The following is a 15,986-nucleotide window of genomic DNA, read 5'->3' on the forward strand; positions in this document are numbered from 1 at the left end:
TCGATACTGTGAGAAGGAGACGATAGAAATGGGGAGGCGGCTACAAATAAGAAAGTTAACCCTAAAATCCAAATTTATGTTTAACTTTTTATATTTATAAATTGATCCAATTAATTACAACATACCTCCTTCATGTTTTATTAATTTTCAAATCTATACTAACACTATTTGCGTCGGTCTCTTATAAAAGGACCGATGGAAATAATTCAATTGATATTTGCATCGGCCCGTTTAAAAGGGCCGATGCAATTACTACAGTTATTTGCATCGGTCCCTGTTAAGGGGCCGGTGCAAATAATTCAATTAATATTTGCATTGGCCCTTTTGAAAGGGCCGATGCAAATACTAAATATCATGACATTTGCGTCGGTCCTAAATAAAGAGTCGATGCAAATGACTCTTTTACATCGTACTTTATAAGAGCCGATGCAAATGGTCATTTTTCCACTAGTGATGGAACTATTTATCTAATGATTGAAGCCTAATATTTGAACATGTATCAAAGAAGGGAAATGCTCTAATGTCAATGTTTTAGTTATTGTTGTGTTTTTTTTCATGTTTAGTTAAAGTCTAAATGTGGGGAAGTATGATATGAACTTTATAAATTCATATTCGTATGGTTATTATAAGTTTAAATGTAATGATGTATTGTAAATATTAGTATTTTGTCACTATTTTTGTGTGTTTTTATTGTTTAGGTTTTTAGAAAGTTATTGCCCCAAATCATGGTGTTATGCATGAAAGAAGTGAAGATTTTAAGCTTCTTGCAGTGTTTGCTATAATTATGTGTCGTGAACTCTGCCTATATCACGATTGTGCCCTATTGCTAAGCCAGTTTTGTAGTCCTATGTTATGACCACTACGTAGAGAGCGGTTGCAAATCACCCAATTTTGCTAAAAATTTGTGTTACGAAAAGGTTTCATCCAAGAGTCATGTACTTCTAGAGGGGTTTCTTGAAGAGTTGCAACCTTATGGAAAGGTGCATGAAATCTATAAAAAGGATGGACTAGCTCAAGTTAAAGGTCACAAATGATTACATTAAAAGATTAAAAGCAAGATCAAATTCATCCTTTGAAGTGGAGTTTGAAGATAGAGATCGATAAGGAAAACTACAAACATGTAAAAGATTGAGAGATCATCATTCTCTTTTCTACATCTTCTTTTCTTCTTGAAATATTACATACATGCATTGTTATATTTATAACTAGTATTGTTCCCGCGCGTTGCGTGGGTCGATTAGATTTTTGTACAAAAATTTAATATTTTAATATTTTTTTTTAATTATATATCATTTGTATATAATGATAATAATTTTTTTGTTTTAAAATAATTTAAATTTACAAAAAAGAAAGATTATTTAAAAAAATAACTTTGTATAATTTTTTGTTCTTAAAAAAAAGTTAACAACAAATTTAATATATATGCATCGTAATTGTATTGAAAATAATATTTTTCATTAATTAGGTTATAAAATAAAGTAATAAGCAGTTAATATTTTATTTTATTAGAAAAAAAACGGAGCATAATGATTCAAACAACATTTTTCTTCATACAACATTTCGCTTCGTAAACTTTAAAATAATAATAACAAAATATGATATTAATTAAGAAATATATTAGAATACAATGAAAAACCAAAAATTTAATTAAACTACAACTAAAATTCAACATTATATCTACGATACAAAGAATTACAATCTATATTGAAATGGAAGTAACATTCATTTATTATGCTATAAACTATTACAATCAATATTTTTCTAATGTTTTACATGATAAGACTTTATCAATTTAATATGTTACATATATACATTTAGCCTTTGCAATAAAAAACTTCAATTACATACAAAAAAAATTCATAAGAATTATATACAAATTCATCTTGATGATAATCATTTTTCTTGATGAAATTTTATGATCACCAAAGTATGCGAATTCAATTATTCATTAGGTTACAATAACCTGATATCTCCAATTGAATCAGCTTAAGGTGATGCATTTTCCTATTTTCATCTCATAATACCCCATCAAGATATTCAATCAATTTGTTCTTCATTCTTCCATTGCATGCTATATCAGTTACGCTCGCAGATATCATTTCTTTGACTTTATTAATATTTTATAATAATTATATATTCTTGAATTTTCGAAAGGAAGAACATGAAACAAACAAAAATGAATAGAAAACAAAAATAAAGGGACAAAAAAGAAAATTACGAGAAAATTATTTTTTTATTTCTAAAATAAGAGAAAATGTCAAGATATACATATAAAGAGGAAAGTGCAAATGTTTTTTGTCCATGAATTAAAATTTTCATTTTTTCTTAATGAAGTATTAAGTCCATAAATTAATTTTAGTTAAATAAAATTAAATCACAATTCTAACCAACAGTATAAAAAAACGTTTATAATTAATATGTGAAACTAATTCTATTTTAGTTAGAGCGATTATGCCCAACATTTTTAGAAATTGAAAAGATTCAAATAATAATAGTTTTAATTTCCAACAACTTGTCCTGTGATCATGTTTCATTTCCATCTGTTAAAACTCTTGAAATAAAACCACAGTATAATGGTAATAACTATATAGGTATGTGTTACAAAAGCGATTGTTCCAATATCTCATAATTAATGTACATTTTCGGATTTTGAACATCAAAATTTATTTTTAGTTACCTTCATTTGAGTTCATATCTAGCACAATCTAAATTCTTCAAGAATAATTGTACACTTACAATCTCTCTGTTTAGAGGAATATGCAAAAAAAACTTAATTTCTTGTTGATGATGATAATAATAATAATACAGTAAAACCTCTATAAATTAATAATTTTGGGACTATGAAATTTTATTAATTTATAGAGATATTAATTTATCGAGTATTAATTTATTAAACTGGCCTAAGTTAGGACCAGAAGAAATTATTATTTTAAAGAGGTTATTAATTTATCGAGTATTAATTTATGAAGGTTTTACTGTAATGTAGAAGATTAAAAATGAGAAATAAACTTAGAATGGTAATAATGATATAATATAATTTATATTTGAAATAAACTTCATTGTAATTATAATATTTCAATACCTCTTTAATTATTTTCTTTAATATGTCTCCAACTTCAATGAACCACTATTGTGTGAAACTTTATATCTATTCGTACGAAAATGCATAAAAATAAAAAAATACGATCCCTATCAGTTGATAAACCAAATTTAAAAAAATTTGTGCACTTCACCATGTTATGAATTTCAAAAATTAATCTAACTTCAATTAAACCTAACAGTTGAGTTCATATTAAGCCGGAAATCTAAATTTTAGTTAGAGTTGACAATCGAAACGACTACACCTAGCAACATAACTAAAAAAGAATGCAAATATACAAAATCTTTATTTTAGTCATTTTGAAAAAAAGACAAATAAAAAAAACATAGACAAGATAGCGAGAGATATAGAACCTGGGTAACGGCAGAAAAGAAATTTCATCTCTCAAGAATGGAACTATAACAGCTATTGTTTTATAAAAATAAAGCAACACTATTGAAAACAAAATAACTACTACATATGAAAAAAATAGAATAATTACCTTCAGAAATATAAAGATTTCCTGTAATTTTTGATACCTTTGCGTTTCCTGATTTTAGTTGTCCACATATCTTCTATTTCTATCGGATTTCTTCAACTGGAAATATCAAAATTTGAATTCTCCAAAAATTCTTGAAAAAAATGCTACCAAATAATTTATCAATGGAAACCGCTTCTAAATAGATATGAATCTTTTAATGAAGTAAGAACAAAATTATAAGACTATATTATTTAAAGTAAGAATAAAATTATAAAACTATATTATAAGAGTATGAAAAACAAAACTAATACATTAAACAAAACTAATATATCATCAAAATTAAATGTTGATGATGACTTATCTATCATGCTTTATATATATGTTTATTTGTGACGTTTAAATTTTTTACTATATTGACAACTTGTTATCGTCGTAATTTATAGCATTTTTAGTATTTAATTACTAGTTATTTTGTACCATTTTAATAAATTTTAATAATGGTTTTTGTATATTTTCTTCATTTTATGTATCTAAGCCAATTTGTGTGTTTTCTAGGCACTTTCGCAAGGTTTTCGGCACAAATAACCAAGTCGGAGCTTAAGGCGGCAACTCGGGAGTAAAAGGGACCAGAAAAAAGGAGTTTTAGTGACACACAGTGTGCACTTCGTCGCGGATAGGTGCTGTAAAATAAAGTCCAATTGTTCACACTAGGACAGATTTGACACATTTTCGTATTTTCAACTTATCTCCCTCATACGGAGTCGGATTGAGGCGATTCAAAATGCGTTGGAAAGCTGAGAGAAAGATGAACAAATGTCTAATAATAATCATCTCCAAATTCGAAGTTCATCAGGCCCAGAAAATTGTCCAAATTTGATAAATATGTTGAAGCCTAAGATTCCTTTCACAATTCAACTCCTAAATTATTAAAATCTTCCCCCATGCTCTCTTAAATGCTAAATTCAGATGATAAGGAGTGGGAGGCCATAAGTATGACTTGGTCTTTGGAATTTTGTGTGCCATTTTACTATAACAGGAGGCCTTGGGTGCCATTTGAAGACACACCAAGCTTAGGCTTAACTTCTCCCTCTATAATGTTACTTTGCTGATTTTTCTCTTCAAAAATCAGTTGTTTGTGTTGTTATAATTGTTGTTATTGTGCTCAAGTTGTTGTTTGTGCAAGAGTTCATTCAATAAAAGTAAGTTTTATGTTATCGAAGAAGTTCATTCGACAATCGTCATTACGGTTTCTTCTAAACTTTAATCTCTTTTATTACTATGAACTCCATTATCTATCTTTCTAAGGTGTGTTTTAATCTAATCATGGGCTAAAACCTCCTTAACTAAGGCTAAAAGCGGATCTTAACCTTAATTATGTGGTAATTATGTTTAACCTATTTAAGTTATCTTTATCCTTTTTAAGAACTAACTTATGATTCTTAATGCTTGTAAGAGATGGGCCAACTCTCTACTTGAATATAATTAATCGTTCATATTGACCGCAATTAGATTGATTAATCGAAATTCATAAGTTGGACCTAATGACCATTTAGTGTGGCTTATTGGTTTTCTAAGGTTTTTCATGAATCTTATTACAAATCTTAGATTTATTACTTGAGCCGGACCAAGGGAAAGTAATAAATCGAAGGTTTGGAAATAATAAAACTTAATGCTTCTTTGGATTAAATACTTGAGCTGGACCAAGGGAAAGTAATTAATCGAAAGTTTAGAATTAAATACTCGAGCGGTTTTTCTTGAATCTTAAGTAATCACTTTAGACGGACCAAGGTAAAGTAGGTTAAAAAGGTTTAGATTTAATCTTGTTACAAATCTTAGATTTATTACTTGAGCCGGACCAAGGGAAAGTAATAAATCAAAGGTTTGGAAGTAAGAAAACTTAATGCTTCTCTTGATTAATTGCTTGAGCCGGACCAAGGGAAAGTAATTAGTCGAGAGTCTAGAACCGATCTCGAGAACTATTAGTTAATAAGAAAAATCGCCATTTTAAAAAGGATAAAACAACTTAAAAAGGGGTTAAGTGTTATTACCAAGCAAAGATGTTAAGTGAAGCTAGAAGCCTTAGTTTCTTTTATTATAAGTAATCTCTCACTTAATTTGTGTAATTTTTATTTCATTTCTTGCTTAAGTCTTAACTTGGTTGTCTAACAAACTCTACATTTCGGTTGTTTAAATAATAGATAGTAAGCAAAGAGATTAGTACTTATAATCACCATCCTCGTGGGAACGATACTCTACTTCCACTTTATTACTTCATACACGACTAAGGTACACTTGCCTTCACATGCACGTATACGTAAAACGCGCATCAAGTTTTTGGCGTCGTTGCCGGGGATAGTAGAATTATAATATTAATCTAGTCGAGCTTCTATTAATTTAGACGTTTTATTTTCCTTTTTTTGTTGTTTTATGAACACAAGAAGTTTAAGTTGGCCTTTATATTATTGCCTGATCCTGAAATTGAGCGTACTTTCCACAGGAACTTGGCTAATCGAAGAGCAAACATGGCGCAAGAGGAATGTTCCATAATGGATCTACTCACTCCAAACCGTTTGGACATGAATTCAAGTATCGTGGAACCTACCATTGGAGCAAACAACTTCGAGATCAAGCCGGCAATGATCCAACGTATACAAAACTCCGGTCAATTTGGCGGAGATCCGAGAGAAGATCCAAACTCCCATTTAAATAAATTTGTTAAACATTGTTCTATGCTTAAGCAAAATGGGGTACCACCAGAAGCTATTAAACTAAAATTGTTTTCTTTTTCTTTAAGGGATGATGCAGCTGACTGGTTGGATTCTCTCGAGGCCGGATCCATTGGGACATGGGATGAGTTAGTTAAGAAATTCTTAGCTAAGTACTTCCCTCCATCTAAAACAGCGAAGTACAAAAACGAGATAAGTTCTTTTCGCCAAACCGAGAGAGAGACATTATATGATGCGTGGGAGCGATTCCGTCGACTACTGAAGAAATTCCCACATCATGGATTTGAGAAGTGGCAACAGGTTAGTATTTTTTATAATGGTTTATCTTCCGCTAACTGTGCCACAATTGATTCTGCCGCAGGTGGAAACATCCTTAAGAAGACCCAAATGGAGGCTTATGATTTAATCCAAGAATTGGCGGAAAGGTGCTCTCATTGGCAAGCGGAAAAAAACCTCGAAACAAGAGCGGGAACATATTTGGTTGATTCGTCTTCGAGATCCGGCATTGATGAGTTAAATAAAAAATCGGATCTATTAATGGCTAATTTGAACCAAAATAATTTGTGTGATTTATGTGGTTTAAGTGGACATAAGAGTGAGGATTGTCAAGCGGCAAACCCATTTCTTGGGGATACCGCTAGTGCAAACTTTGTGGGAAATTTTAAGCAATCTAATCCTTATTCCAACACATACAATAATGGTTGGAGAAATCACCCTAATTTCTCATGGACTAATAATCAAAATGTGCAAAATCCGCAAAGACCTCCACTCGGATTTAATCCTAATGAAAAAAGAAATGTTGGTGATGAAGCTTCGGCTATTGTAACAATTCTTGCAAAAATGGAATCTCATCTTGCAGGTATGGAGGAGTGGAAGAGAAATCAAGAGACGTTTACAAAAGGGCTTGAAACGAGCATAAGCCAATTAGCAAAAGCCATGTCCGAACGTCCTATGGGATTCCTTCCAAGCAACACGGAAACAAACCTAATGGAGCATGTGAAAGCCATCACATTGAGAAACAACAAAGAGTTACAATCGGCTCCGAGCAAACAGGTAAAAGATACCACGGACGAGGTAAGTACTTCTCAACCTCAAGATTCATCTCCTCCTAAGCTTTTTGCGGATCCACTTGTTCAACCTTACAAAACAAAAATTCCATTTCCCCAAAGGTTGAACAAAGAGAAACAAGAAAAGCAATTCTCCAAATTTCTCGACATTTTCAAGAAATTACATATAAATATTCCGTTCGCGGAAGCCTTGGAAAATATGCCCATGTATGCTAAATTTTTAAAAGATATACTTTCCAAAAAGAGAAAATTGGAGGATAATGAAACAGTGAAATTAACGGAAGGATGTTCGGCTATCCTACTCAATAAATTACCACCCAAATTGAAGGACCCGGGAAGTTTCTCTATCCCGTGTACTATCGGTGGTATGTATTTCGAAAGAGCACTATGTGATCTTGGAGCAAGCATAAATCTCATGCCATTAAGTATCTTTCGAAAATTGGGTTTAGGAGAGCTGAAGCCCACTAAGGTTTCCTTACAATTAGCCGACCGTTCTCTAGCATACCCCAAAGGGTTTGTAGAAGACGTGTTGGTTAAAGTGGATAAATTCATCTTTTCGGCTGATTTTATTGTTCTTGATATGGAGGAGGATGATCGAGTCCCGATAATTTTGGGTCGTCCTTTTCTAGCAACCAGGAGAACACTTATAGATGTGCAACAAGGGAAATTAATTTTCCGGTTACAAGATGAGGAAGTGATTTTTAATGTTTTCAATTCTTTAAAGTATCCTTCCGACAATATTGACCATTGTAACTTACTTGATATAACAGACGAAGTTGTTAAAGATGTTTTTCAGAATGACATGTGTGAAGACCCATTGGAAAAAGTAATGTTAAATGGTCTCGGGTCAAATCAAGAGGAGGTCGTGATAGATCGAGAAATTGCCAACTTGACTTATGACCCCGAGGATTGCATGTGGATCCGTGACCAGTATGAGAAAATCGTTCGAGGGGACAAACCGAGGCCCAAATCATCATTGGAAGAGCCACCCGAATTAGACCTTAAACCCTTACCATCTCATTTGAAATATGCATTTTTAAGTAAAAACTCAAACTTACCTGTTGTAATTTCTTCTTCTTTGACAGGTGAAATGGAAGAAAAATTGATTAATGTGCTCAAAGATCACAAGAAAGCTTTCGGATGGACATTGGCGGACATTAAAGGAATAAGTCCTTCTATTTGCACACACAAAATTTTCATGGAAGAACAAGTTAAACCGACGGCCCAACCTCAAAGACGCCTAAGCCCAAGCATGAAGGAAGTGGTGAAAACTGAAATTCTAAAACTCCTTGATGCAGGTATCATCTATCCAATCTCGGATAGTAGTTGGGTAAGTCCGGTACAAGTTGTACCTAAAAAGGGAGGTATAACTGTTCAAGCTAATGAAAAAAATGAACTAATTCCGGTAAGAAAGGTAACCGGGTGGCGCATGTGTATTGATTACCGAAAATTGAATGATGCCACTCGAAAAGACCATTTTCCTTTACCTTTCATCGATCAAATGCTTAAAAGATTATCGAGACATGCTTATATGTGTAATTTAGATGGCTATTCCGGATACATGCAAATTCCGGTTGCTCCAAGCGACCAAGAGAAAACAACTTTTACATGCCCATATGGAACTTTTGCCTATCGTAGAATGCCTTTCGGATTATGTAATGCCCTGGCTACCTTTCAAAGGTGCATGATGGCAATTTTTGATGACATGATTGAAAACTTCATGGAGGTTTTCATGGACGATTTTTCCGTGTTTGGAAAAACATTTGATAGTTGCTTGCATAATTTGGAACTAGTGCTTAAAAGATGTGAAGATACTAATTTGATTCTAAATTGGGAAAAATGTCATTTTATGGTTAATGAATCGATTGTTCTAGGCCATAAAGTATCATGTCAAGGCATAAAAGTAGATACGGCAAAGGTGGAGGTGATTGCAAAATTGCCACCGCCTAATTCTGTTAAGGCTATCTGAAGCTTTCTAGGACATGTTGGATTCTATAGGCGTTTCATAAAAGATTTCTCAAAAATTTCAAAGCCATTGACCTAACTGTTGATGAAAGATGTTGAGTTTAACTTTTCTAAGGAATGTTTATCCGCTTTTGAACTATTGAAAGAAAAGTTAATTGATGTGCCAATAATGATTAGTCCCGATTGGAGTTTACCTTTTGAACTAATGTGTGACGCTAGTGATTTGGTAGTTGGAGCATGTTTGGGACAACGGAAAGATAAGAATTTTCAACCGATATACTTTGCTAGTAGGACGTTGAATGAAGCACAACAAAATTATACAACAACCGAAAAGGAGCTACTAGCAATTGTTTTCGCTTTTGATAAATTCTGTTCTTATCTTGTGCTCTCTAAAGTTATTGTTTACACTGATCATTCCGCACTAAAATATCTCTTATCTAAACAGGATGCAAAACCAAGATTGATCAGATGAGTTCTCCTACTCCAGGAATTTGATTTGGAGATACGAGACACGAAAGGGGTAGCTAATGTGGTTGCCGATCACCTTTCACGATTAGAGTCTGAACCACATAAAACCGACGTGCAAAGAGAGATCAAGGAGTTCTTTCCAGATGAATCACTGTTTAGCGAATCAACATTACCATGGTTCGCCGACTTCGCAAACTTTCAAGCAGGTAATATACTTCCTCACGGGCTCACATACCAACAAAGACATAAGTTCTTCGCCGATGCAAAACACTATCTATGGGATGAGCCTTTCCTTTTTAGGGTTTGTGGAGACAATGTAATTTGTAGGTGTATCCCAGAAGAAGAGGTAAGATCTATACTTGAGTTTTGTCACTCACGTGAACCCAGTGGCCACCACGGTCCAAATCGTACGGCTGCCAAAGTCTTACAATATGGGTTTTATTGGCCTACGATCTTTAAAGATGCATATGAGTTCGTAAAATCTTGCAATAAGTGCCAACGAACGGGTAACATATCACGTAGACACGAAATGCCCCTATCGAGTATATTGGTTTGTGAAATTTTTGATGTGTGGGGCATTGATTTTATGGGTCCTTTTCCAAATTCATTTGGTAACCAATTTGTGCTTGTTGCGGTTGATTACGTATCCAAATGGGTAGAGGCGATTGCTTCAGCTACTAATGATGCTCGGGTGGTTACGAAGTTCCTAAAGAAAAACATCTTCACTAGATTCGGAACACCCCGAGAAATCATTAGTGATGGTGGCACGCACTTTTGCAACAAGCAATTTGACTAATTATTGGCGAAATACGAAGTCACCCATCGGGTAGCCACCCCATATCATCCCCAAACAAGTGGTCAAGTTGAAATATCCAACCGGGAATTAAAGAGCATTTTAGAAAAAACGGTAAATTCATCCCGAAAGGATTGGTCGATTAAGTTAGACGATGCTTTGTTGGCCTATAGGATGGCTTTTAAAACCCCTATAGGTGCCTCACCGTATCGTCTAGTTTTCGAAAAAGCATGTCATCTACCCGTAGAGTTAGAACACAAGTCGTTTTGGGCTCTAAAGTTTTTAAATTTTGATATGTGTTCTGCAGGAGAAAAACGTTTGATGCAGCTCAACGAACTCGATGAATTCCGCCTTTCGTCATACGAAAACGCGAAATTATATAAAGAACGGACAAAACGTTGGCATGACAAGCATATCATTCCACGAACATTCAAACCGGGGGATAAAGTTCTTCTATACAACTCTCGGTTACGACTTTTTCCCGGTAAGTTAAAGTCGAGATGGCACGGGCCATATGAAGTAACCGAAACATTCCATTCGAGAGTGATCGCGGTTCAACGAGAAGGTGTGGCACCATTCAAAGTAAACGGACAACGAGTGAAACTATACGAGACGGGAGACACGAGCATGAACGATTCCGTCGTATACCTCAATGCCCCGACCACGAGCAACTAGCCACTCAATAAAGTCGAGCTAAACGACGTTAAATTTAGCGCTTGTCGGGAGGCAACCCGATATTCTTAACATCTTTATTTCAATTTTTACTTTTATTTTTTTTTTCTTTCAAAAAAATCTTGTTTTTATTTTTGACAAAAAAGAGAAAAAAAAATAGCATATATATATAATTTTCTAAAGTTTATTGTTAGTTATATATATTAGATTAAAAAAAAAAACATTATACAGCTCCATCTCGTCGAGATGGAGTCCATCTCGACGAGATGGTGCCGTCCAGAGAGTGGACACTCTTTGGATTGTCCATCTCGGCGAGATGGACATTCCAGAGAGTTTCCACTCTCTGGAAACCATCTCGCCCCCTTCCCCCGCTTTAATTTTTTTTTTATTATAATATTTTTTTTTTCGTTTCTATTCCTTATCTTTTTCTTTGGCCCTTCTCATTTTCATTTTATTTCTTTCGTTTTCTTTCGTTTTATTTATTTCTTTCTTCTTTTTTATTCTTTTTCATTTCTTTCTTTTCTTTTTCTTTTTCTTTTTCATTTCTTTCTTTTTCTTTTTCTTTTTCCTTCCCCCAATTTACCTATTTTAATTTTTTTTAATCATTTTCTTCCTTATTTTGTAGCTCTCAAGTCCATCCCTCTCTCCATCTCCGGTAACTTTTCGGGCGACAACCTCCATTAAGCATTTAATTTCTACCCACAATCAACTCCAGACACTATAATCCTCAGTTGCCTTCGACATGGAGTCTTTCTATCCTTTACTTTCTACTTTAGTGTTAGTTTTTATTTCGCATTTCGGGACTAAATGCTACACTAATGGGGGATGGGAGTAAAGGATAGTACGTTACTTTTATTTTCAGTAATTGTTATTTTCGTACATTTATTTCAGTCATGTGGCGTACGTCTAATTTTAATGTTGTGTTATTTTGCACTTTATTTTTACTTTTGTGTTATTTTGCACCTTATTTTTACCACCTTTATTTTTCTTTTTACTTACTTTATTTAGCTTTTAAATAAATGTTTTTGTTAAATAATTTTGAATAAAAACCCCACTCTAAAGTTTTGCTTTAATCGAACAAGAAAATCAAACAAAATTTTGTCTAGAATAAATGTTAAATTTTGATAGGATGAAATTTTATTTGAAAATCTTAAATCTTGTAAATGAATTTTGGACTATTTTGAATACGTAAAGTTTTTGATTTCACTCAGTATTTAACAAATCGACATTTACATTTTGAGGAATAAAATTGAGTTAATTGGCACACATTACCTTTTTCAAAGTGAGTTTTTGAGCCTAATTTAAAAAGCATTCACTAATGCTTCAATTTTTCTCCCGAGTGTTCCATAATTACACGAAACTTGAGAATTTGCATCAAATACCGGTCAAAACCTCACACGTCTAGCTCAAAACATGACATGATTAAGGCCTTCCTTGTTTTACCCCCACGTTTCAAACTCGAAATAGTAGCCCACCTTAAACATATTCTCCGTCGTTCACCCCTTTGAGCCTAGACATTCCATTCGTTTCACCACGATACAAGCCGCATTCCCTTCATAAATACCATTTTTGTTCCCCCTAAATTTACGGGTAATTAGTAAACAATATGCTTGAGATGGTGATTCACAATAAATACGAAATTCAGACAAACACTTCTACTGATAAATAACGGTTATACCTCTCTATTTGCGTATATTTCATACTTTCTATATATATATATATATATATACACATATAAATACAATTCATATTGATATCTATATATATATAAAGTCAAAAAAAATCTATATATATAAATAAAAAATAAAAATAAAAATATATAGTATCATATAAAAGAGGAATTTTCGTTACAAAAATTCTGAATTTCCGAAAGACAATTTTTTTTTTGTGAATCTATCAAATAATTGCCCGTGAATTTACCTACCCACAAAATCTCCTATTCTCCATACCTTTACCTTCAACCAACGTTACAACCCGTTAAAGACATTTTGATCGTGTTTATAGTCAGTCGTGTTTGGTAAAGATTTGGATGACCATGCAAATTTTTAATAGTTAGTGTTTTTATCGGATTTGAGCGAAAATTTAATGCCTAAACACTTGAGCGTAAGAGTGACTTCCATGCGAGGTGTTTAAATTTGTTCAATTTTATTCAACATAATGAAAAATGTCGGTTTGGAAAATAAGAGTGTAAAAACAAATCATTTTCTCCAAAGAAATAGTCCGAGATTTGAATATAGAATTTTTGCTCATTTTCGATTAAAATAATTCCTGTCTTTACGTTAACTTATTCGACGATAAATTTTGTTTTCAACTTTTCTTTGCTTGAGGACAAGCAAAGCTTAAGTTTGGGGGTGTTGTTATCGTCGTAATTTATAGCATTTTTAGTATTTAATTACTAGTTATTTTGTACCATTTTAATAAATTTTAATAATGGTTTTTGTATATTTTCTTCATTTTATGTATCTAAGCCAATTTGTGTGTTTTCTAGGCACTTTCGCAAGGTTTTCGGCACAAATAACCAAGTCAGGGCTTAAGGCGGCAACTCGGGAGTAAAAGGGACCAGAAAAAAGGAGTTTTAGTGACACCCAGCGTGCACTTCGTCGCGGATAGGTGCTGTAAAATAAAGTCCAATTGTTCACACTAGGACAGATTTGACACATTTTCGTATTTTCAACTTATCTCCCTCATACGGACTCAGATTGAGGCGATTCAAAATGCGTTGGAAAGCTGAGAGAAAGATCAACAAATGTCTAATAATAATCATCTCCAAATTCGAAGTTCATCAGGCCCAGAAAATTGTCCAAAGTTGATAAATATGTTGAAGCCTAAGATTCCTTTCACAATTCAACTCCTAAATTATTAAAATCTTCCCCCATGCTCTCTTAAATGCTAAATTCAGATGATAAGGAGTGGGAGGCCATAAGTATGACTTGGTCTTTGGAATTTTGTGTGTCATTTTACTATAAAAGGAGGCCTTGGGTGCCATTTGAAGACACACCAAGCTTAGGCTTAACTTCTCCCTCTATAATGTTACTTTGCTGATTTTTCTCTTCAAAAATCAGTTGTTTGTGTTGTTATAATTGTTGTTATTGTGCTCAAGTTGTTGTTTGTGCAAGAGTTCATTCAATAAAAGTAAGTTTTATGTTATCGAAGAAGTTCATTCGACAATCGTCATTACGGTTTCTTCTAAACTTTAATCTCTTTTATGACTATGAACTCCATTATCTATCTTTCTAAGGTGTGTTTTAATCTAATCATGGGCTAAAACCTCCTTAACTAAGGCTAAAAGCGGATCTTAACCTTAATTATGTGGTAATTATGTTTAACCTATTTAAGTTATCTTTATCCTTTTTAAGAACTAACTTATTCTTAATGCTTGTAGGAGATGGGCCAACTCTCTACTTGAATATAATTAATCGTTCATATTGACCGCAATTAGATTGATTAATCGAAATTCATAAGTTGGACCTAATGACCATTTAGTGTGGCTTATTGGTTTTCCAAGGTTTTTCATGAATCTTATTACAAATCTTAGATTTATTACTTGAGCCGGACCAAGGGAAAGTAATAAATCGAAGGTTTGGAAATAAGAAAACTTAATGCTTCTTTGGATTAATTACTTGAGCCGGACCAAGGGAAAGTAATTAATCGAAAGTTTAGAACTAAATACTCGAGCGGTTTTTCTTGAATCTTAAGTAATCACTTTAGCCGGACCAAGGTAAAGTAGGTTAAAAAGGTTTAGATTTAATCTTGTTACAAATCTTAAATTTATTACTTGAGCCGGACCAAGGGAAAGTAATAAATCGAAGGTTTGGAACTAAGAAAACTTAATGCTTCTCTTGATTAATTGCTTGAGCCGGACCAAGGGAAAGTAATTAGTCGAGAGTCTAGAACCGATCTCGAGAACTATTAGTTAATAAGAAAAATCGCCATCTTAAAAAGGATAAAACAACTTAAAAAGGGGTTAAGTGTTATTACCAAGCAAAGAGGTTAGAAGCCTTAGTTTCTTTTATTATAAGTAATCTCTCACTTAATTTGTGTAATTTTTATTTCATTTATTGCTTAAGTCTTAGCTTGGTTGTCCAACAAACTCTACATTTCGGTTGTTTAAATAATAAATAGTAAGCAAAGAGATTAGTACTTATAATCACCATCCTCGTGGGAACGATACTCTACTTTCACTTTATTACTTCATACACGACTAAGGTACACTTGCCTTCACATGCACGTATACGTAAAACGCGCATCACAACTCATCAAAAAGACCTCTAAAACATTCTCCTTATTTTTCTCTGCTTCCGCTATTATATATAGTATAAATAGATTATGAGTGATTTGTATTAAATGATTTCGAGTGTCTTAATTTGTTTAATAGAATTTGTTTTGCAAAGTTTAATAACAAACTTCCTTTTTTTTAAACCCTGGTCCTGTCAACTACATATTCTTTCGGTTTTTTCTCTCTGAGAATTTTTTGAAATTCATAACCACCCAAATTCCTTTCTATCTTCTTCTTTTGTTTTGATTACAGATTTATTTTGTTGTTGTTTAACTGAGAAGGAAGAAGGGGGCTTGTCTTCCTTCTTCCTCACTCACCGTTTCTGTTCTTCTAGTTTTTTTTCTTTGTTTGATAAGTTTTTTTCGTTGGATTTCATATATTTTACCGAATCTCTTAATTCGTTTGATCAGTATCTGTTGTTCATCATCTTTTCGTTTGTAACCTTTTTTGGTTTAGTAA

The 15,986-nt window shown here is 33.0% G+C and overlaps 1 pseudogene; it reads left to right on the forward strand.

The window, feature by feature from the left end:
- Positions 1-9,790, forward strand: part of LOC136227223 (uncharacterized) — a 109,332-nt pseudogene extending 99,542 nt beyond the window's left edge.
- The last annotated feature ends 6,196 nt before the right edge of the window (positions 9,791-15,986 follow it).

This window comes from Euphorbia lathyris, chromosome 4 (genome assembly GCF_963576675.1).
Source record: "Euphorbia lathyris chromosome 4, ddEupLath1.1, whole genome shotgun sequence".
NCBI classification, from domain to species: Eukaryota; Viridiplantae; Streptophyta; class Magnoliopsida; order Malpighiales; family Euphorbiaceae; genus Euphorbia; species Euphorbia lathyris.